The sequence below is a fragment of the Gymnoscopelus braueri genome (genome assembly GCF_963280865.1).
Source record: "Gymnoscopelus braueri genome assembly, chromosome: 7".
NCBI lineage: Eukaryota > Metazoa > Chordata > Actinopteri > Myctophiformes > Myctophidae > Gymnoscopelus > Gymnoscopelus braueri.
This window is the reverse complement of record NC_137608.1, coordinates 45658379-45682188: the sequence shown is the minus strand read 5'-3', so window position 1 is coordinate 45682188 and position 23810 is coordinate 45658379. Positions and strand designations below refer to the sequence as shown.

Below are 23810 nucleotides of genomic sequence, written 5' to 3'. Positions count from 1 at the left end.
TGAAATATGCAACATCAAATATGTAGTGCGTAGAGAAATAAAACATTAAGAGAATCAAACAATGGCCTACAATTAAGACATTTTGAATTATAGAAAGGATGGCTTTTCATTAAAGTGTGTTTTACGAAGTGATTTATCAGCCTGGGTTCCTCGGGCAGGCCATTCCACAGTCGAGGAGCCCCCGTCACCCTTTGTCTTCAGCCTCCACTCAGGAACAACCAGCAGGTTCCTACCTGAGGACCTCAGGCTGCACACTGGCTCATAAGGGGTTAATATCTCTAATACATGTAGTTAAGGGCCAGGCCATGAAGTGCCTTAGAAGCCATCAGTAAAATCTCAAATCAATCCTAAAACTGTAGTCAGTGTAGGGAAGTTAAAGTGGCAGTAATCATGTTAAATTCTCCTGGTTTTAGTTAAAATCTTATAGCCACATTGCATTGCATAATTTGGAGCCTTTTGAGTGTTCCCCCCCCCCTTTTTTTTCACCTGAAGACGTGTTAAAATACCATTTCAACAGTCAAGGCACAAAGAAATAAAACATGTATGAATATTTTTGATGTCTTTAAAACTCAGAAGTGATCTCATCCTGGATATATTCCTACATGTTTGATAACATGCTTCTCAAAGTTTAGCCCAGGATCAAATAAGACACCAAGGCTTTTGGCAAAGACCTGACATTTGTTGGATAAAAGACCAAGATGACTTGAATGTGAGAATGTAGCTACATTATCTGGGCCAATTACAAAACTATAATTCTTCAGTTCGTTCGATTGAAAGAAAAATATTTGACATCCGGTCTTTCATATCTGCTAGACAGTAAACTACATTTAATATTGATTGTATTTAACATTTTTATGTTGCACCTTTTGGAGTACCTGTCCTTGGGGCACTCCAAGTTATAGGGGAGGCAGGGAAAACAAACCTAAGATTTGACAAATGTTATGTAAACCACTGCAAAGCAGTAATCTATTAATAATCTATAATATTATGATCAATGGTGTCAAATGCGGCACTCCAGTCCAACAAAACAAGTATGGAACCCTCACCATTGTCAGCATTCATTAAAAAGATCATTTGATTGTGACTCTAATAAGTTCAGTCTCAATATTGTCATGCTTTCAAAATCCACTCAGAATAAATTATTGTCTTTCACGGCTAGCCAGAGGTTGTAAAGAGACTCGTCTTTCCCCTGAATAGCTGAAACAACTGCCAAATTAGAAATTTGGCCTGTAATTGTTACAAATGGCTGGGTCAAGACCGGCGTGTTTGATAACCGGCTGAACACGAGCAATCTTAAGATAATCAGGGACAGTTCCAGAAGAAAGGGAGCTATTAAAAATGGAAAGCAAGTAAAGGGCAACTACTTCCAGCACGTCTACAAGAAATTTGGATGGTGTAATATCAAAAGGGCACGCAAAAGGTTTCAACGTGAAGGCAAAATATCCATGCGATCCCTAACAAGGGATGGCATGAAATGGCTTAGAAAGAGAAAAAAAAATAGTACAAAAGGAAGGAGTGAAAGAGGGGTGGGGGGGTGGGAGGGAGGGAGGGAGGGAGCGAATTTCATCTTGCCTACCTTTTATCTCCCTGTCTGACATCTAAGCATTTGTTCTTTAGTTAATAGTTAAAGTGTATCACTCCCTGCCATCTCAGGTGTTAATATGATGGATGCATGGGTGGATGGGTGGATGGGTGGTGGGGGGGGGGGGCAGCAACAGACATGAGGGAAGGCTTGTGTCTGTCTTGACTATTATGGAGAAATGGATTTGTTAGTGGAAAATGGCCGCAGCGAGCCAAAACAAATAGCAGCTCTACAAGCTCACGACGCATCACGACGCATCGTGAGCTTGTAGATCTGCTATCTTCGTCGCGCAACGCCTGCTGTACGACTAGAGAATAAACGGAGCCTTATCTGAGAGAGAGGATCTGGGACGTTCCCAGCATGCTGATGAGCCCCGGCTCCTTCAGGGGCGTCTTTTTAATTGGCCCAGCCCCTCCAGTATAGCGCTGCGATTGTTTATACGCGCACATTGTGACACACACACACACACACACACACACGCACACCTGCATGTGTGCACACGCAATACACACACATACACACAAGCAGATAAATGCAGATACAGCGTGGATGCAAGCACACATGTCACACAGTCAGTCACACACACACACACACACACACACACACACACACACACACACACACACACACACACACACACACAGTGTGCTCACATGCACTAACACAGGGGATAGATATCCTTGAAACGGGTCCCCTTCAGGTTATTCCAGTCTCTTAGCCCTTCACTACTAATCAGCAAGACAGAGGAACTAATTGGATAAATGAAGAAAATTCTATTTGTTTATGCAGCAGGAAGCTCAGGGGGGGGGGGGGGGGGTAGGGGGTATATGTAGCCTACAGTACAGAGAAGGAAAATAACGCAGCAGAAATGGAATGGACTATTCTCACAGATTATCGGCCCCTAATCCTCCCTGTGGGTTATTACGTGTACCCAGTGTTGATTTCGTCGACTAAAACTATGACGAAAAATGTTCGTCGACTACCTTTTTTCATTGACGAAAACAAAATAAAAACGAAATAAAAACTAAGCTACTATGACTAAAACCAAGACTAAATTGGCAATTTCGTCAACAAATAAGAGCTACACTAAAATGGTAGGGAGGGACTAGTGGAGCAGAGATCCAGTAGAACTAAAAGACAATTCGTTTTATGTTTGGTTGCGCTCGGGTTGTTTGCGCTCTGAAAATAGCAGATCTACAAGCTCACAACGCGTCGTGAGCTTGTAGATCGGCTATTTTCAGCATGCAACCAAGTGTAAAATCAGCCATTACGACGCCATCAAGGCACCGCCAAAATACATTTAGTCGACTAAATCAACTGTAGATTTAGTCGACCATAATCTTATGATATTTAGTTGGCTAAAACTAGACAAAAACTAAAACATTTCAGATGACTAAAATATGACTGAAGACTATGACGAAAACTAAACAAAACATTTGTGTCAACATCACACTGCTACTACCCCTGTCAGAATTATATATATATTTTTTTGGGGGGGGGAGAATATATTTGCGCGCTCCCACCCTCAAATAAACCAAGCGGAAAATCAAACCAGTGCTCCAAAAAAGGGTACGGGAGGGGCCCAATATCTGATAAGGCACCAGGTGAGGTTGGCGTTATGCAACTTTGGAAATGCCACGGCGGGTGGAGGCTTTGTGGGTGGATTTATTTACCTCTCTTTAAAAAAGAATCCAATTCGAAAACTCTATTATAACCCTTTAAAAGGTGCCTACGCCTCGTAGAGACGTTCATAACCTCCAGTGAACCTCATAAGGCACGAAATGACTCACCAGCTGGATTCGTACAGTAGATAGATGCTTTATAAGAGCCTCACTCTCACCCTGACTCATACGATGTGCGCCGACCGAGCTCGCAACTGAGGGAACACAAACACACATCTGTTGATTCCCCCTGCCTCGCATGCCATTAACAATAAAGCACTACTGCGTTCCGGCATGCACGGATACAGCTGGCTAATCTATCAGGCGTGCCGTCCATCTCAATCCAGCGCACACTATATGGGCTTTCAGTCACGGCTTTTCAGTGGACACTTAAGCATTCTTTCTCTGTCCTTGGAACCGGCCATGGCCATTCCTTTTATCAATACTACGCTCCGTGAAAGTTGCATGGTCGTCCGTCCGCCTGATTCTCGTTGCAGGCTCGAAAGGATGTGCCCGGTATACCTTGCACGTGCCTGACACTGATTGCTCCACAATGAGGAGGCTGACTGATGGCCTACTAAATTGTTAATTAGACAGAGCAGGAGCCGCTCTTAAATTAGACGCTTGAACAGAGCCTTTGTCAGGCTCATAACTCAGCCCCGCTCCACTCGGCTCCGTGCCGGCTGCAGTACGGCGCAGCTCCAGAGTGTAGCCAGGCTAGATCCACGACACTGGGCTCAATGTCATTGATCACAGCGTCAAGACAGTAGTTGGCGTAACTGATCAAACGCAAGGCACGTTATGTCTTCTCCATTTGACCCTGAAAGGAGAAGCATTGTGAAATGTATAGGCCCTCGCACATCCTATAGATCTATGGCGAGTGAGCTCGATATGGTAGCAAAAAATTGGCTCCATCCATCATGCTGTAGGTATAGCACTGTGCACGGATGACAACGAATGCTTCTGGGTGAGAATGTATTTTTTCTATTTTCTTACCAGCCTCTAATTTTAGAAACGACCTGATTGGCCCGCTTCCGCGTGGCCTGAAAGATCCCGGCGTGCAGCTGGTCTCGACTGAGAGCACTTTGAGCAGGAACAATGTGGAGTGATCGGTTGAAGGTTTTTAAGTGGGCAGATCCTAAGATCTTTTCCAGACAGATAAATGTTCTCTGGGTATTTTTGGCTGTGCCGATCTCATTAGTGTTGGAAAATGGACCGTCTCTGGGAATCCTTCTGATCATTCTCAGAGATTTCGGGCTCGATGTTGTGGTTAGTCGGCGCGAACTCGACAGATGGAGGATGGAGTTTTGATGAGGAATCTCTTCCAGGCCTTATTGGCACCCTGTTGATTGGGCTGGGCAGCCGAAGGGGTCACCTCGATCCACAATATGCATCGCTGGCATCCTTACAGTATTTATCTTCATTCAAGGCAGAGTTCAAAAGGACCACTTCAGAGACCATTCGTGACTTGCATGAACAGCTGTTTATATTGGGAGTACAAATAGCGTTATGCTGATTTGGGTGGCTGCATATTTCAGTTTGCTTAAACTGGGGCTCTAACTGGGGTTGTAGAATAAAGCACGTTGTAGAATGAGTCAACTCAGTGACAAATGACAACCACATTACACAAAGCCAGCCCTTGATTAACACTTTTTAAGTTACACATTCATCAATTAGTCACTTATTAGCAGTATTAGTCATTCCTAGTGGTGTAAAGTGTATTCACAAAGTACATTTACTCAAGTATTTACACACTTTACTGGAGTATTTCCAATTGTCTATACTTTTACTTCTACTCCACTACATCGCAGAGGCAAATATTGTACTTTTACTCCACTACAATTATTTGAAAACTTAAGTTACTAGTTACTTTGCAGATATGAATTATTATATTATAAAACTACATTAACCATGTTAGCCCTGTTTTATATCAAAGCTATTTGAAAATAGCCGATCTACAAGCTCACAACGCGTCGCAATGCGACGCGTTGTGAGCTTGTAGATCTGCTATTTTCAAATATTTTAGTACTTTAACTTTTGGTACTTTAAGTACATTTTCATAACAATACATTTGTACTTTTACTCAAGTAAATCTTTAATTCCGGACTTTTACTTGCAACAGAGTACTTCTTCATTGCAGTATTAATACTTTTACTTAAGTAAAACATTTGAGTACTTTTTCCACCACTGGTCATTCCTTAGTTCTGTATTAGTCATTGATTGATTGATTGGTTCAATGCTTTATTAGTCATAAATGTGAACAGCACATGGTACAGTCAGACATTACGGGTAAAAGGATAACACAACAAAAGTCCTGGGGACTTGTTTCCATTCTGATCATGTATTCAATTCATCAACATAGTATACCATTTTTCACATAATAATACATGTCGTCAACAAATACAAATACTTTATGTACAAAGGAGGAAAAGGAAAAACAACGGATGGGAATTTACATTTACCTCCCCTTGTGGTCTCCTGATAGATGTTTTTTCAGTTTTGAAACAAACCAACCAGTGATTGACATTCATTTAATGCAGTGGTTTTTAACCTGTTTCATGTCAAGGACCCCCGAAATTGACACTTAGTAGCCCGCGGACCCCCCATTTGAAAACATTTGCCAAGGACCCTCATAAGAGAAGATTTTTACGGCTCTAGCAGTGATTTTCAACCATTTTAATTTCAAGGACCTCCAGTTTGACATGCATTAGGGCTACAGACCCCCATTTAAAGGGATATTTCACTTTCAAAAAAACTTTTGCTAATTTTATCGTCTACTCAGGCTTTAGTGAGCCCCCCAGACAGTTTTTAAGTTGCTTGATTCATTATTTAGATATTTGATATTCATTTTATCAGACACGCCCCCTTCCTATACAAACCCATTATAACTTCAAACTTCATTTTTAACCCGTTAGATTCATCAAAAACACCCGTCCTTGGCTTTGGTGACTCACCCTGCCATCCTAATGCGTGAGGGGGCCGTGTTTTTTCGATAACTTTTTTCATTTATTTTTAATATTTATTTTGGAAAATGAAAAAAAAATTAATACATTAAAAAAATTAAATAAAATAAATGAAAAAAGTTAGCGAAAAAACACGCCCCCCTCACGTATTAGGAGGGCAGGGTGAGTCAGCAGAACCAAGGACGGGTGTTTTTGATGAATCTAACGGGTTAAAATGGAGTTTGAAGTTATAATGGGTTTGTATAGGAAGGGGGCGTGTCTGATAAAATGAATATCAAATATCTAAATACTAAATCTAGCAACTTAAAAACTGTCTGGGGGGCTCACAAAAGCCTGAGTAGACGATAAAATGACCAAAAGTTTTTTTGAAAGTGAAATATCCCTTTAATAACATCTCTGGGACCCCAATTTGTATTGTAAAATCAACGTTAATTTAGCTCTGAGAGTGTACAAATGGAACCAAATGGACCTGTTAGGGTCCATTTGGTTCCATGTGTACACTCTCAAGAGTTACAGACCCATAAGGGTACATTTGGTTCCTAACTATCTCATTTAGCTGGGGACCACCAAGTAGTTAGACAGGTATTGAGGGCATTGTCCCTTTGAGTATCTTAAATACCAATCCCATTGATATATTTCCATAACCCTGCCTTCTACATGCCCATACACTGAGCCATACCAAAGCAGCAACGTGTGTTGGAATTAGGTGGGTCATGGGCTTAAGGCAGAGAATTACTCATTATCTCCTTGTGCATGTCTTATTTTACACACTATAAGATATAGGTTTCTCTCAATAAGCCCTAATTAAAGCAAGAATAGTTACTGTCCTAGGTGCTTATGCTTAATGAATGGTTATTGCTGTGTAAGTGATTATTATTATAGTTAATACCCCCCCCATCTTATTTTTTTTTAAATACAATAAAATAAAAAAGTCATTAAAACACTATGCTCCCCATTCTAAAGTAGGCTCTAGCTTTCACTTAAAACATATAAAAGCACAAACAGGTTCTTAAGTCCAAAGCTGCAAGCGTTTCACACCTAGTAAAGAAGTATAACACATATTTACAACTGTTTTTACAACCCATTTTAAAGTGATTGACCATACCCTGAATACACAAAGGCAAAGAGTTGTTTGAGAAACACAGACATTTATTTAACAAGAGCACAGGCAGGAATAACCCCCCATCCCCAACACAGGAGAGTAACTACACGCCCCATACTGACCAGAGGATGTGAAGGGTTTCATTCAGGTGAAACTACTTCCTTAAAGTTAATATTCCTGTATTAATAGTACTGTACAAGATATAGAATAGGGCTTAAGTGGTTAATGTATGTTTGTAATATAACGATTTATATCTGCAAAGTAACTAGTAACTAAAGTTTTCAAATAATTGTAGTGGAGTAAAAGTATAATATTTGCCTCTGAGATGTAGTGGAGTAGAAGTAAAAGTACTGAAAATTGGAAACACTCCAGTAAAGTGAAAATACCTCAAAATTCTACTTAAGTACGGTACTTAGTTAGCTAGTAAATGTACTTAGTTACTTTACACCACTGAATGACATTTATCTGCGGTGTTAGTGCGCTGCCTATTCATGCGAGGGCTTCTAAAGGTATGGTGGGAACGGAATTCAATATGCTAATGCTTTCCAATGGGAGTGACGGACACGGGGAAACATAACCTGCCAATTAGCCATGGTGCAACCAACCGCCCAAAGGTTCATCAAAAAACCAACGTAACTGTTCCGCACGACAAGGCGTGAGACGTATCATAACAAATGTCGCCGGTAGTTTCACAAATTACCCAGTTATATGTCAATAAAATTAACTTAACTAACTGTTGACTTAATGACAGCAGGTTGAATTTACGTTTATTTGGCATCACTTACATCTTAATGAATTACAAGATGTTTCCAGGTGTTCAGTGATTTTTATGGCATGTATGGCATTTATGACACCATAGAGACACCCTCATCGAGGGCATTTCTTTCTTTTTTTAATACAAATTAACCCATTAAGACCTGGAACGCATCTGTATCACTTTATATTTCTTTGGCTATTCAAAAATAGCACATATACAAGCTCATAGCGCGGCACCGAGTGCCGCGCTATGAGCTTGTAGATCTGCTATTTTTGAAAAATCTTGAAAAAAAAAAAAGTTTAGATTTTTTTGAAAAAACTGTTAGGATTTAGAAAACATTTTTAAGAATCGCCTCAGGTCTTAATGGGTTAAATTCATACGCTAATTGTACCAGTTTAACACTTTCAACCTGGTGTCCATGGTTGGTTTGACCCAAGCACTGGGATTGAGCACTTTGTCCACCCCTGACTATAATCAGATGGTATAGCTGAACCTTTGGCAGATACTCATGAAACCCCTGAGTGTATCTGCTGGCTGAGGAACCGAGAAGAAAGCGCGGTGGGACTGTCAGATTGGTTTCAAACTATTTCGTTTCACACATGTGCACGCATGCACACGCACACACTCACAAATGCACACACGTTTGTATTACTATACTTGTGAGGCCATCAACACTTTGGGACAGCCATGTTATGAATGCCATTTAAAATAAAATGCCATTTTTAAACGTAAGCCTAAAGCCGAAAAACAGCACATCTACAAGCCCACAACTTGAGCTTATAGATCAGCTATTTTTCGGCGCATGACACTGGCGAGCAACTAAGTATATAAATCATGTTTAACTCTATTTCCAATCCCTAAACCTAAGCTCTAAATGTCAAATCCTGACCTGAATGTTTTTTTAGTTGTAAACGTATCTCTAAAAAATGTTTTTGTGTTCTATAAAACAACCATTTGTCTTGTGAGGACCAGAAAAACGGTCCTTACAATGTATATTTCTTCAGATTCTACTATACTTGGTCCTCACAAGTATACACACACACACACACACACACACACACACACACACACACACACACACACACACACACACACACACACACACACACACACACACACACACACACACACACACACACACACACACACACAGAGTCAGGAACTCTCAGCATAATTTGTTTACAGCTCAGAGATGGAGTGTTGGCAGAGCTCATCTCCCTCTACTGGAGTTAATTGCTGTGATGATAGAGTTTGCTGCGAACATGCACGGGCGAGTGAAAACAAGCTCCGTTCCCTGATTAGAGGTTATGCAAAAAAAGGAGCAAAGCTGCAACGACACAGACACTTATGATGCAGTTGCAATACAATCCCCCCCCCCTTTCCCCCCTCCCATCAGATCAATAATTCTCCCATCGCACTCCCCCTGGAATAGGCGATAAAGGGAATCCATGGGATGTATCCGTTTATATTTTCTCCAAATGTTACAAAACAAAAGGGACAGACACACAGACAAGCTCCGGGGCGGACGGCCGCAATTCAACTCGGCGTAAACACACACAGGTTCGTGACCCCGGGGCTGGGATGTCAGTCCCCACGGACGGCCCCGGGGCCCGTACTCGGGCGGACATGGCCTCTCCGTGGGATTTAAACCAGCGGGTGACATATGGCCCTGTGGTTCCAATGTTGAACCTGATCATTTGAGGAAAAATCCATAGCCGCCGCTAGCTTTCTTGCCAGGCACCTGATCCATATTCAGTCCCACCCCCCCCCCCCCCCCCCCCCTCCCCTCCTTTCCACCGTCATCCCACCGTCTATCTATCCCCTCCTCCGCCCTGCCTCCCGTGGGCCCAGCACAGATTACAGATATCATTATAATGGATGTCCTGGCAGGGGTAGCTGCGGTCACATTTAATTTGCCGTAGCCCTGATATCTACACAAGATAATCAGCATTTACACCTGAGTGAAGACGGAATGATGAGAGATGAGGTATATGCATGCGGTCCAAGGAGAAAGGGGAGCATGAGAGAGAGAAAGAGATAGAATATGTGAGAAAGACAAAGAGAGAGACACACATGGAGGAGGGGAGAGAGACTGGATTCAGAACACACTGCAGGGACAAAGGGAGAGTGTGCCGATGGAGCACACTTGTCAGATTTGCATTTTAATAAGAGTAACCTACTTTGGGCCCCTGAGACGCCTGAGAGTGGAACCTGATTCACTCGGATGTCCCTGAGCACAGCCGTGGCATCGTAGCTAGGTGGAGGTATTGTTAACAGGAGGTATGGTGAGGCATTCAAAATGCATACAAGACAACAACGCCTGTCAAGAAATCAGTGCAAGACTGTTTTTGAAGTTCCTTTTCAACTTATTTATGTGTGCGTGTGCGTGTGTGTGTTATGTACACCCCCTACTTGACAAATCCTTCTATTCCCACCAGGTTATGTTGAAATAAAAGTTATTTTGCCCTGAATACACAGAATTCTTGTTTTAAAGACAGTGTAAGACTTTCTTTTAAAGACGGGTGCCGTGATTTTCAGTGATTCCCCCCCCCCTAAAACATAATCATCAGGTATTATGGTTATACTAGGAGGAGGATTTTTTTCAAAAAAGTGTACAGAAATTGTTAAAATCATGTTTTTATGTGGACACGCCTCCAGTTCATTAAGTATACCTGGTTCTTACCTTAGCACCTCCTCCACCACCTTAGCACCACCCACCTGTCCTAGTCCCTCCTCCTCCTCATGCCCACACCTGTTGTGTTATGATAATGAGGGGGAGGGTATGTTTTTACTATGTCACTAAAGCGCTGTTTTTCTATTGGCACGTTTGACCCTCAAGGTTTCAGCCTCCAGGTAGAAACTCAAAATAGTCAGAGAAGACATAAAACACCATAAAAACACCACCAGGGGGCTTAATGAAGTTCTATCAACCTCATAGACACATGAAAAACAGAAAAAGTGCAAAACCATGGCACCACCTCTTTAAGGTATACATATTAATTGCATACATTATTCAATAGACTATAAGTTGTTAGTTAGGGTGTTTCTGTACAATTGTTGTACAGTATGTATTAACTTTAAGGAAGTATTTTCACCTGAATGAAACCCTTCACATCCTCTGGTCAGTATGGGGCGTGTAGTTACTCTCCTGTGTTGGGGATGGGGGGGTTATTCCTGCCAGTGCTCTTGTTAAATAAATGTCTGTGTTTCTCAAACTCTTTGCCTTTGTGTATTCAGGGTATGGTCAATCACTTTAAAATGGGTTGTAAAAACGGTTGTAAATATGTGTTCTACTACTTTACTAGGTGTGAAATGCTTGCAGCTTTGGACTTAAGAACCTGTTTGTGCTTTCATATGTTTTAAGTGAAAGCTAGAATCTATACTTTAGAATGGGGAGCATATGTGTTTTAATGACTTTTTTTTATTTTATTGTATTAACTATAATTCTGATATCACTTACACAGCAATAACCATTACTTAAGCATAAGCACCTAGGACAGTAACTATTCTGGCTTTAATTAGGGCTTATTGAGAGACACCTATAGCTTATAGTGTGTAAAATAAGACATGCACGAGGAGATAATGAGTAATTATCTGCCTTAAGCCCATGACCCACCTAATTCCAACACACTTTGCTACTTTGGTATGGCTCAGGGTGAATTTAATTTTAATAAAAATAAAGAAAGAAAATGATCTTTTTCCTGGGCTGAGGCTTCCACTTTCAAACATGTGCCCTTTATGAGGGTGTCTCTATGGTGCCATAAATGCCATACATGCCATAAAAAATCACTGAACACCTGGAAACATCTGGTAATTCATTGAGATGTATAACTGATGCCAAATAAATGTAACTCAACCTGCTGTCATTAAGTCAACAGAGGTTAACTTTATTGACATATAACTGGGTAATTTGTGAAACTACCGGTGACATTTTGTTATGATACGTCTCACGCCTTGTCGTGCGGAACAGTTAACGTTGGTTTATGATGAACCTTTGGGCGGTTGGTTGCGCCATGGCTAATTGGCAGGTTATGTTTTCCCCTGTCCGTCACTCCCATTGGAAAGCATTAGCATATTGAATTCCATTCCCACCATACCTTTAGAAGCCCTCGCATGAATAGGCAGCGCACTAACACCGCAGATAAATGTCATTCAGTGGTGTAAAGTAACTGAGTACATTTACTAACTAATGGTTATATGGATGGTGCCATATATGGTCCATCACCTTACCATCACCTTACCATGTCTCATAGGACAGGTGATGCACTGAAAAAGGCAGTGGTGTAAAGTAACTAAGTAGATGTACTCAAGTACTGTACTTAAGTACAATGTTGAGGTATTTTCACTTTACTGGAGTGTTTCCAATTTTCAGTACTTTTACTCCACTACATTTCAGAGGCAAATATTATACTTTTACTCCACTACAATTATTTGAAAACTTTAGTTACTAGTTACTTTGCAGATATAGATTATATTATAAAACATACATTAACCACTTTAGCCCTATTCTATACCAAGGCTATTTGAAAATAGCCGATCTACAAGCTCGCGACGCGTTGTGAGCTTGTAGATCGGCTATTTTCAAACATTTTTGTACTTTTACTTTTGGTACTTTAAGTATATTTTGATGACAATACTTTGGTACTTCTACTCAAGTAACATTTCGAACACAGGCCTTTTACTTGTAGAGTATACTTATATTGTGGTATTGCTACTTAAGTAAAATATCTGAGTATCTTCTTCCACCACTGGTGTCATTGCTGTCGGGCAGAAGCCTTGTACAGTATGTCCATACTCTATTTTCATGCCACATGTTGTATGTTGTATGACAGTGTTGTGCTACGGTAACGGAAATGATCTATTTGCAAGCTCACAACACGCATCGCAACACGTCATCTATTTTGATGTTTGTTTTTTGTCTGTGTGTTTTATTTAGCCAATGAAAGTAGGCTATTTAGCCAATGAAAAGTATTGACAAGAGGCACTAATACATTGGGTCCATTGGTACGTAGGATTTTTTATTTTCCATTTCCTGAAAAGTAGCGGTTTTCTAACATACAAGGTTTCCTCCGGACAGCGACAATATGTGACGCCTCTCATCTACTTTCCTCTCACCACACATGCCCATGTACAGGATGCAAACACATGCTCCCCCCCGCATGCACGCACGCGCACACGCACACACACACACACACACACACACACACACACACACACACACACACACGCACACACACACACACACACACACACCCCAACTATACTTGTGAGGACATCAACATTTTACAGGACACTGGTTTTATGATTGTCATTTTTTTGGTCTCATTTTTAACCCTATAAACCTGAAGCTGAAAATAGCCGATCTCTACCGTTGTGAGCTTGTAGATCTGCAATTTTCCGGTGGCAAATCGGCATAACTTCAACCACAACACCTAAACCTAACCTCTAAAGGTCTAATCCTAATTCTGAACCCAACCTAATTGTACGCCTGACTCAAAACAAAAACATTTTAAAGCATAAAACAACCATTTCCTTTGTGAGGACCAGGACAATAATACTAAACGGTATACTTGTGGAGACATATGGCCCTCACAAGAATAGTAATACAAGAACACACACACACACACGTATACATACACACACACACACACACACACACACACACACACACACACACACACACACACACACACTGTTAAATCCCCCGCTGCACACACTGACTCACGCTGGGATTTAGGAGCTAGGCCATATTTTCAAGAGCTACATGTAGTAAATATAGCATCCCCCATCACCCACGAATGAAGAGAAATACCCATGAAATAGGTACATGTATGCTCTCCCCTGCAATTTAAAGGTACAATGAGTTGCCCCTTGTTTTTATTGCCCACTCTACTGAGAAAAAACTGCACCTGAAAAACAGGGATGGGAAAATTCGACATCTAATCGGCAAGCTGCTTCAAATAACCTGCAATGTAATCATACAATTAGTCAAGTATAAAGTAATGACCCGTGGTTTATTGTCCAAATGTTCAGACCATAATTTGAATCAATGTTTTCAACGACCACATTGCCAGCAACTATTCAAGGTCTGTAAAATGGTGCACGTTGACGGAGAAGAAATATGTTTGTACTTGCGTGCGTGGGTGCGTGCGTGCGCGTGAAAGCCACATATACTCAGTGATAAAATAGGGTCTATGTACTCAGTAGCTTGTTTTCCCCCGGCTGTGGCACCAGTGACTTCAAGTTGTGAATCTCCATAACCCTCCTGATAAACCTGCCAAGGTTGATAAACAACAACATCTTTTCTAAATCAGGCGTGTGGATATATTGTGAAGGGAAGATAGCATTTGGCTTTCATGAAAATAACATTGCATAACAGTAAAATGCGACTGCTCGACAGCTTCTGCTTCAGAACAATGTGGTGGAATTGTATTCTCCATGTCTGTTCTCCATCAATGTTATGGACTCTTGGAAAAGGCTGTGCCATGGGGCCTGCCTCATGGTGCCAGGACGAGGACTGTTCCTAATGTCCATAGTCTTAAGGCAGGTACAGACTGGAAGACCTTAAAGTGGTCGGGGGGTCATCTGATCGTTAAGCATAACACACTGCAGGAGTTTATTTCTTGAAATCGGCTGTCATAATATCGTTGTGGTCTTCACAACAGGATTGATCCCCGACAAGGGCTGACACACTGTAGGATAGTTCACTAGAATGCTATCTCCAGAGTCAGACCCAATACATACATTTGAGTTTATTCCAATTCATTTTAATCGACATATCCCGTGATATGCCTCTCTCCCTCTCCGTCTCCCTCTCTCGCTCTTTCTCTCTCTCTCTCTCTCTCTCCCTCTCTCCCTCTCTCGCAGTCAAGTGCGCAGAAGCCGTCAGTGACAGCGTTGCCATGTCCGCTTATTATAAGCGACTTTGGGCTTGTTTTTCTGTAGAGTTGCTTGTAAATATTGGTTGTTGCGGGGTGCATTTTTTGGGCTTATTTGTGTAGTTGCTTATTTGGCCTTGTTTCCTAATGTTGTTTAAACCAGTGGTTTAAACAACACATAATATGTATTTGTCCGCAGACCCCCCTTCTGTAAATATGTTGTGCCATCCACTGACCCCCATACAAGATTTGTGTGGATTTGGAAAATATTCCACAATTTTCTCAAGATTTTTATTTGAAAATAGCTGCGACGCGTTGTGAGCTTGTAGATCGGCTATTTTCAAATATCCAATGTATTTGTAAATAGGTTTAAAGTGCTCAAGTGGCCTTTTCTTGGGCTTGTTTTCATAGACCTGGTTGCTTGTTTCTCTCGCAACATCTGGCAACGCTGTTCATAACAGCGTGCACATGCTGCACACTCACACACACACAGAGCTCGCTCTTGCTCTCACTCTCTGTCTCTCTCTCTGTCTCTGTACAATTCCTCTAAAATAAACAGCCCACCAGGCTCGCTCACTCTCTCATTTTGTTTTATAATGTTAACTTAATACAGGACTGGACGGTAATATTGCGGTAGGGACTGTTTGTTGTGGTCAGATCCAGCGACGCTCCCCTGGCCACGGTGGCTGTAATGTGCTCTCATTGGCTGTAGCGTGGATCTCCTCGCAGACCCTTTCATAATGTATGATACTGTCCGATCTTCTGTCTGGGACAGAGCTGAATATCTAACATGGTAGTTATCTGAAAACGGTCGGAAAGCCGTCGCAGAGCGGATAATCGCGGCCACATCGTCTCGCGGAACCTTTCACACAGAGCGAGCATTATCTCGCAGATCAAAGGCCGATCTGCGTCAGATCGGGAGGTTTTGTCGGCGAGCGCCAAAAAATGTCGGCGACAGCAATCTCGGACCCAATCTCCTGCAGTGTGTACGGGCCCTTAATCAAAATGCCTTTTTGGCCTTCTAACTATACTATACTACAGTACTTCAGAAAAATCCAACGATAATCACACAATTTGCACAATGGAATTACCATTTGTCATTAAATATAATAATAAACTTTATTTGTATAGCACCTTTCATGACATGAAATGCAGCTCAAAGTGCTTTACAGAGCAAGAATACGATGACAGAAAAAACTAATTTAACAATAAAGCAAACACATAAAACATTAAAATAAAAGCAAAAAAGGCAGTGAATCAGGCAAAACAGTGAGGATGTGAATAACAACAGAGATTTAAAAAAATCTATATATGTATGGCTATTCAAGTTAGATTTCTTCAGAATGTGATTTGGTTTTAGGGCTCTCACCTGTTATTTCCATCACACCTGTGATGGAAAATTCAACTAGAGCTTCAGCTATCACCCTCTGTGTTCTGTTCCCTTTGCATCCGGAACAACGCCAGTGTCTCCTCGGCAGTGAATTCTACTAAACCATCTGCCAGTGGTGGAAAGAGACATTTTGTACTTAAAGGGATATTTCACCTACAAAATTACTTTTTTTTCTATCGATTAGTCACCCCATGGAGACTTGAATTCATGGATATTTTTTGGTTTGCGTCGCATTCCTAAGCCAATAATTTGATGACCAAGTGGACCGGTAGGCAGCGGTTCCGGTAGGAGACACAAAAGAGACTCTTTGGGTCTCCTATACCGGAACCGCTGCCGGTCACTGCAACTCTGCAATGTAGAAACAATCTGTTACAAGTAAAAGTCCGACAATCAAAATGTATTAAAAGTACAAAAGTATAGGCATCAAGATATACTTAAAGCGCAAAAGTAAAAGTGCTCATTATGCAGAATGCCCTGTTTCACAAGTTATCATACATCTAAAATGTATATAAATCTTTTGAAAATAGCCAAAGTTGAAGCTGAAGCGGTTAATGTATAAAATGATTAACTATTTTCTATTTATACTATTTTCAAATAATTGTCGTGGAGTAAAAGTACAATATTTGCCTCTGAGATGTAGTGGAGTAGAAAAAGTGTCAAAAATCGGAAAATACTCCGGTAAAGTAAAAATACCTGACAATTGTACTTAGTACTTGAGTACATGTACTTAGTTACTTTCCACCACATACCATCTGCAGCAGCCCTGTACGGCGGCCATGTTTGACATGTTGAGTTCCTGCCGCCAGCAGAGCGCTGGCGGTGACAGTTCAGTGTGCGGTGGCCCTTTTTGTGTCACTCGCGCTGACCGGTCAGCCACTGCAGTGTCACCCTGCTCTGTCCTTTGAGCACTCTCCTCACAGCTGTGTAGGACTGAAACACACAAATGAACCTGTGGGGCCGGGGCCCACTGGCGGGCCGTGAGGATATTATTAGCAAGTGAGCCTCTAAATAATTGGCCAAAAAAATATGATTTTAAAGATGGAGTGCCATGATATTTTTCAACCCTAAAACCTGATCATAAGGTATTATTATTATGTAAGGATTTTTTTCAACAAAAATAAAGTGTACAGTAAGTGTTAAAATGTTGTTTTTATGTAGACACACCCACCAGTTCATTAAGCATACCTGGTTCTCACCTTAGCACCTCCTCCACCACCTTAGCACCACCCACCTGTCCTAGTCCCTCCTCCTCCTCATGCCCACACCTGTTGTGTTATGATAATGAGGGGGAGGGTATGGCTTTGTGATGTCACTAAAGCGCTGTTTCTCTATTGGCATGTTTGACCCTCAAGGTTTCAGCCTCCAGGAAGAAACTCCAAATAGTCAGAGAAGACATAAAACGCCATAAAAACACCACCGGGGGGCTTAATGAAGTTCTCTCAACCTCATAGACACATGAAAAACTGAAAAAGTGCAAAAACATGGCACCACCTCTTTAAAGATAATATAATTGTAAAACATGTATAAGTAAAGAGAAAAGTCATGGTATTTTCTCTTTGAAACCTTGGAGGAAAAAAAATAGTTTTTACCATAATAGGAACTTAAAGTATACTACGGTATAATAGCTCCATTGATCCAAGCCAGATTCAAGAATGAAAATAAACGTGCTCTGAAATTGCACACGACCCGCCCATGACACAGTCATTCGTTGTTGTTTGAGGTTGGATAGCAACAGTAATGCCAAATCATGTGTTTATACCCCCCATACCTTTTATTCACAAAGACCAGAAAAATAGGCTTTTGATCAACACTTTAACCATTTGATCCATTAAGACTGGGGAAAATATCTGTGTCATTTTTAGATTTCTTAATTGGCTGTCTAAAAAAATAGCAGATATACAAGCTCATAGAATCACCGAGTGCTGTGCTATGAGCTTGTAGATCTGCTATTTTTTTTTGAAAAATCGTGAAAATGTGTGCAAATCTTTGAATATTTATATATTCTTTAAAGCAAATATTTGTAACTCAAATCTTTGCTTCTGGGGATTCTACAAATGTCTTCTAAATCCTAACTGTTTTCCGAAAAAAACGTATGTTACTACTATATCAGTGGAGCTCAAACTTTTTCATGTCAAGGACCTCCAAAATTATTATGCAAAAATAGCAGATCTACAAGCTCGTAGCGCGGCACTCTGTGCCGCGCTACGAGCTTGTATATCTTCTATTTTTGAATAGCCAAAGAAATCTAAAATGACACACAGATGCTTTCCCGCTTTGAATGCGTTAAAGGAGCACTTAGAAATAGTTGATCTACAAGCTCAGCTATTTTTGAAAATGTCACCTATAATCACACGACCCAAAAATAGGGACGCCAGGTTGAAACTGGTTAAGTGGATGGATGAACATTGCTGTCAACGAGGAACTGTTCCCCGTGAACAATGGGGAAGTCGTCCTGGCATTTCACAACAGTGTAAGGAAAAAGGCAGCCGAGCTGCTGCTGACCCTCTGAACGGCAGCCATTCTTCGGAACGTCAAAGGTGGCCGTTTTCCCTGCTCTAGTGTTTTGGTTCTCCTTTTCCGCCTGGATAAACTCCAATGCGTTGCTTCTTCAGCCGTGAAGTTTTACCAAACCACCTGCAGCAACAGGACCAGTGTTTGGCGGCCGAGTTTTGTCTGTGTGTTGACACGTAGCGAGTTCCTCCTGCAGAGAGGTGACAGTTCAGTGCACTGTGTAAGCACATCACAACTTGCCCTGATAATACAGCTTTATGCTTGTGTCGGCCAGCATCTGCAATTATCCCTGTACTGTAGGTCAGCGGTGGAAGAAGTACAAGTAAAAATACGTATGTTCAATTTTTTTCTTTAACACATTGAATGCCAAAAACGGTCCGGACCGTTTTTGAGGATCCAAACGAGAAGTGCCGAAAACGGTCCGGACCGTTTTTGACCCAATTCTATTTTTATACATGTGGGCCACGTGGGGCGCTAAAACGAAACTTTGACATCACCCAAGGAGTTTCTGAGAAGAAGAGGCTGGATCTGGCTCCATGTCAAAAATCCTTCCGGTCGGCGTTTTCAATGTTATCTCCTTGACTAAAAGCTTAATATCTCCATTTCTTTTTAACGTGGTGGAAACGAGCCGTTTTCGATCGGCGATCACGCTGCAATGGAGGATCGCGTTAGAAATATTATTGTTCCAGGCGTTAGTCGGGACCCTCCGCCGTCTCGCACGCACGCTTTGTTTACATGCACTTCCGCGTCGGGGCTTCCACAGCACGAAACGTATAACGCAAGTGGATGGAAGAAATGCAGGCACTCAACGTATAATATTTTAATAAACCTCTGGCACCCAATGTGTTAAGTGCAAAAGTATTGGCCTCAAATACAGTATACTTCCAGTATCAAATAGTACTCAAATCTTTCAACGTACCAGAACTAGCGTACTGTACAAAAGCATTGGTATCGAAATGTACTTAAAGTACCAAAAGCAAAAGTACTAAAATGTTTGAAAATAGCAGATCTACAAGCTCACAACACGTCGCGATGCGACGCGTTGTGAGCTTGTAGATCTGCTATTTTCAAATAGCCTAGGTATAAGATAGGGCTAAAGTGGTTAATGCATGTTTCATAATATCATAACTTATATCTGAAAAGTAACTAGTTTCTAAAGTTTTCAAATAATTGTAGTGGAGTAAAAGTACAATATTTGCCTCTGAGATGTAGTGGAGTAGAAGTAAAAGTATTGGAAATTGGAAATACTCATGTAAAGTACAAATACCTCAAAATTGTACTTAAGTACAGTAAGTAAATGTACTTAGTTACTTTCCACCACTGCTGAACAGTAACAGCTTTGGACATATGAGGTTTACACCACAACAGAGACGCTATGATACAGACTATAAAAGCACTTATTTAGCATTACACCATTACCCCATCCAGTGTGAGAGCACTGCTGCTCACCACTGACCAGACAGAGTAGCTACCACTCAGCAAATGGGATCAGACACTGGAAATCTTTATTGAGGGCGAGATGAGGAGGGGAAAACGTGTTTCTGAAGCGCACCTATTACTGCGTGTTCACGGGCCTTTCTGACTCACAGTGAGCTTATTTAGCAAGGCTGTGTGAGGCTGTAATGGGAATATTCCAAGGCAACTTGGCAACGTAGTTGGATGATCTCTAAACATGATTTTGCATATTTAACCCAATAAGACCTGGAACGCGTCTGTGTCACCTTTTCATTTGAGCTAAAAAAGCATTATTTTACACTTTGGCTATTCAAAAATAGCAGATATACAAGCTCATAGCGCGAGTGCCGCGCTATGAGCTTGTAGATCTGCTATTTTTGAAGAATTGTGAAAATATGTGCAAATCTTTGAATATATATCGCTTAAAGCGAAACATTTTTAACTATATTCTTTGCTTCTGGGGGTCCCTGGAACAAAAACATTTGAGAAAACTTCAAATTTTTGTAGAATCGGCCTCAGGTCTTAATGGGTGAAGTTGTTTTTATTTTGTTTATTTTTTTGTGTAGCGTCTTTGAGTATTTAGAACATGTTAAAGCACTATATGTATGTATGTAATGTATGTATTATCATCATCATCATCATATTGTGACTGTAGGTATAGTTGGAAATGGCCACTGGCAATGCACAAGTTAGTGTGTGTTAACTAATGCCGGGGTCCCAAGCCCGGGTAAATTGGGGAGGGTTTCGTCAGGAAAGGCATCCGATGTGAAACTCGTGCCAAATCAAAATATGCGGACAACAAATCCGGATGCTATACTGTTGAGCGAAGGAGAAGGAAATGGGAGAAAAAGCTGTCTCTGCTGTGACATGTCTATGAAAAGGGCCATTTGTGTAAGTGACAGGAAAAGAGGCAACTCGGTAGTTAATTGATGGCTTGTGTACTGTAATGAACTCACTGTGCAATGCGATGTCTAGTTGTCTAACTTGTCTATCAATTTGAAACCACATTCAAGTAAACTGTTATTTAGATGTTTACACGATGTGAGTGACATGTATGCAAGTTAAGGAGTGAATCGAATTAAGTCCTACTATAATTCTCTAAATGTTTTCATCCCAAAGTAAAAAACATTTGTTGGCCTTTTCTGAGCCTTTATTTGACCGGTACAGACGAGAGAGACAGGAAACATGCAAAGTAGGGCATGCAGTACATGATCCAGCCAGCTGGGAATCAAACCAGGGACTTGCTGTCAGGCATTAGAGCCCATGTTGTACCACTAACCGACTCGACTATCGGAACACCCTCATAATTTAAATGAGAAAACTCTGTCCGCCTGTGCCTCTGTCTGTCTGCATCCATTATTCTCTTCCACGGGTTGGCCAATCAATCTGAGATGTCGATGCAATCTGGGTACTGAACATTGACATAGACAGGAGGACGAAGCAGACTCTTTCCCATTTTGCCAAATGCGCACTGTTTATTAACATTTCTGGCAGGTTTGTGCAGAGTTATGGCGTGCACATCCCCGTGTATGGACTGGCTGTTTCCATATTCACGAGCAGTGAAAGAGGCACAACCATGGCATGTATAGCATGAGTAGTGAAATGGATGGAAGGTGAAGAAAGCAAGTGGAAAGACAGGATGGCTTTAAACACAGGATAGAGAGAGGGATCAAGGGGAAAAGCCAGATAAAAGTGAGGCGAATATATAGAAGGTTGTATGTGATGGGAGAAGCCAGGATTGTGGCCGGAGAAACGGATCAATCTACTGTACATAGGGGGGGTATTTGTCTGCAAATTGGCCAGTAGATCTGAAGAAAAAATAGATTTTTTTTTAAACCAAAAGTGGCACTCAAAGACAGGGAGGGCAAACCTTTTCCAGCAGTATGCAAAGTTAGCTGTGACCAGTGTTGCCAGATTCTGTGAGAGAAACAAGCAACCAGGTCTAGGAAAACCAGCCCAAAAGAAACGACTATGGGCCACATGAGCACTTTAACATATACATCAGCTATTTAAAAATAGCATATGTACAAGCTCACAACGCGTCACGATGCGACACGTTGTGAGCTTGTAGATCTGCTATTTTCAAATCAAATCTTGCAGGGAAATTATAATAAGCAGATCTGGCAACCCTGGCTGTGACAAAAGGCCGGCTGTTTATGCCGTGACGTCACAGAACAGAAGCACCCCGTTCCCCAACCTTGAACATAATAGCAAAAAATAAAGCAGATCTACAAGCTTACAATTTGTAGCGTGTACTATGTTACAACATAGGTATCAGCGTTGCATTGCAGTGATTACTTTTCCTGTCCCAACACAGAACTACGACCAGTGGTGGAAAGTAACTAAGTACATTTACTTAAGTACTGTACTTAAGTACAATTTTGAGGTATTTGTACTTTACTTGAGTATTTCCAATTTCCAATACTTTTACTTCTACACCACTACATCTCAGAGGCAAATATTGTACTTTTACTCCACTACAATTATTTGAAAACTTTAGTTACTTTTCAGGTATAAATCATGATATTATGAAACATACATTAACCACTTTAGCCCTATTTTATACATAGGCTATTTTCAAACATTTTAGTACTTTTACTTTTTGATGCCAATACTTTTGTACTTTTACTCAAGTAAACTCAGAATTCTGGACTTTTACTTGTAATAGAGTATTTCTATATTGCAGTATTGATACTTTTACTTAAGTAAAGAATTTGAGTACTTTTTCCAACCACTGACTACGACTATTACGTAATATGTATTGTATTGCAGGACGGCAACCATTTTGATGGTCTTGTAGACTTGGCATACACAGTCGTTCCCCTAGGCCAGTGGTTCTCAAACCATTTCATTTCAAAAGACCGACCATAACTCTCACAGAGCTACAGAACTGCGGAACTCAAGGAACCCCTGAGGGACCCCTGGACCCCACTTGGAGAACCACTAGCCTTAGGCATAACATACTCTCCAAAGTGACAGCCACTGAAAGAAGCGTTTTCAAGGATCCTCAAGGAAATGATAATGGAATCGTGGAGGACCAACGTTGAGAAGGCATCCCTATCGGTCCCCACGCAGGCCGACCTCCATCTTGTCTTGGTCGGGAGAGTTACCGAACACGTCACGCTGTGACTTTAATACCCCGCTAATTACACTCATCTTGACCTGCCGGTGGAACGAGCCCCACTGCCACCGCGCTGCCTGTTATCTGCGCAAAAATGCATTAGCGTACTCCCTCTTTAATGGCTTTAATTACTGTATTCGTTAACGGAGTCGATCCCCCTGTTAACCCATTGATACCTGGAACGCATCTGTGTCACTTTAGATGTCTTTGGCTATTCAAAAATAGCAGATATACAAGCTCATAGCGCGGCACCGAGTGCCGCGCTACGAGCTTGTATATCTGCTATTTTTGAAAAATCTCGAAAATATTTTTTTTAGATACCTTTCTAGAATCTTCTCAGGTCTTAATGGGTTAAGTGACTAAGGAGGAAAATTCAGTAATACATCGCTC

At 41.3% G+C, this 23810-nt stretch overlaps 1 protein-coding gene across 1 annotated transcript in view; it reads left to right on the top strand.

Annotated features, from left to right (window-relative positions):
• Positions 1–23810, top strand: part of rtn4r (reticulon 4 receptor) — an 81059-nt gene that overhangs the window by 639 nt on the left and 56610 nt on the right. The gene's annotated exons all lie outside the window — the stretch shown is intronic.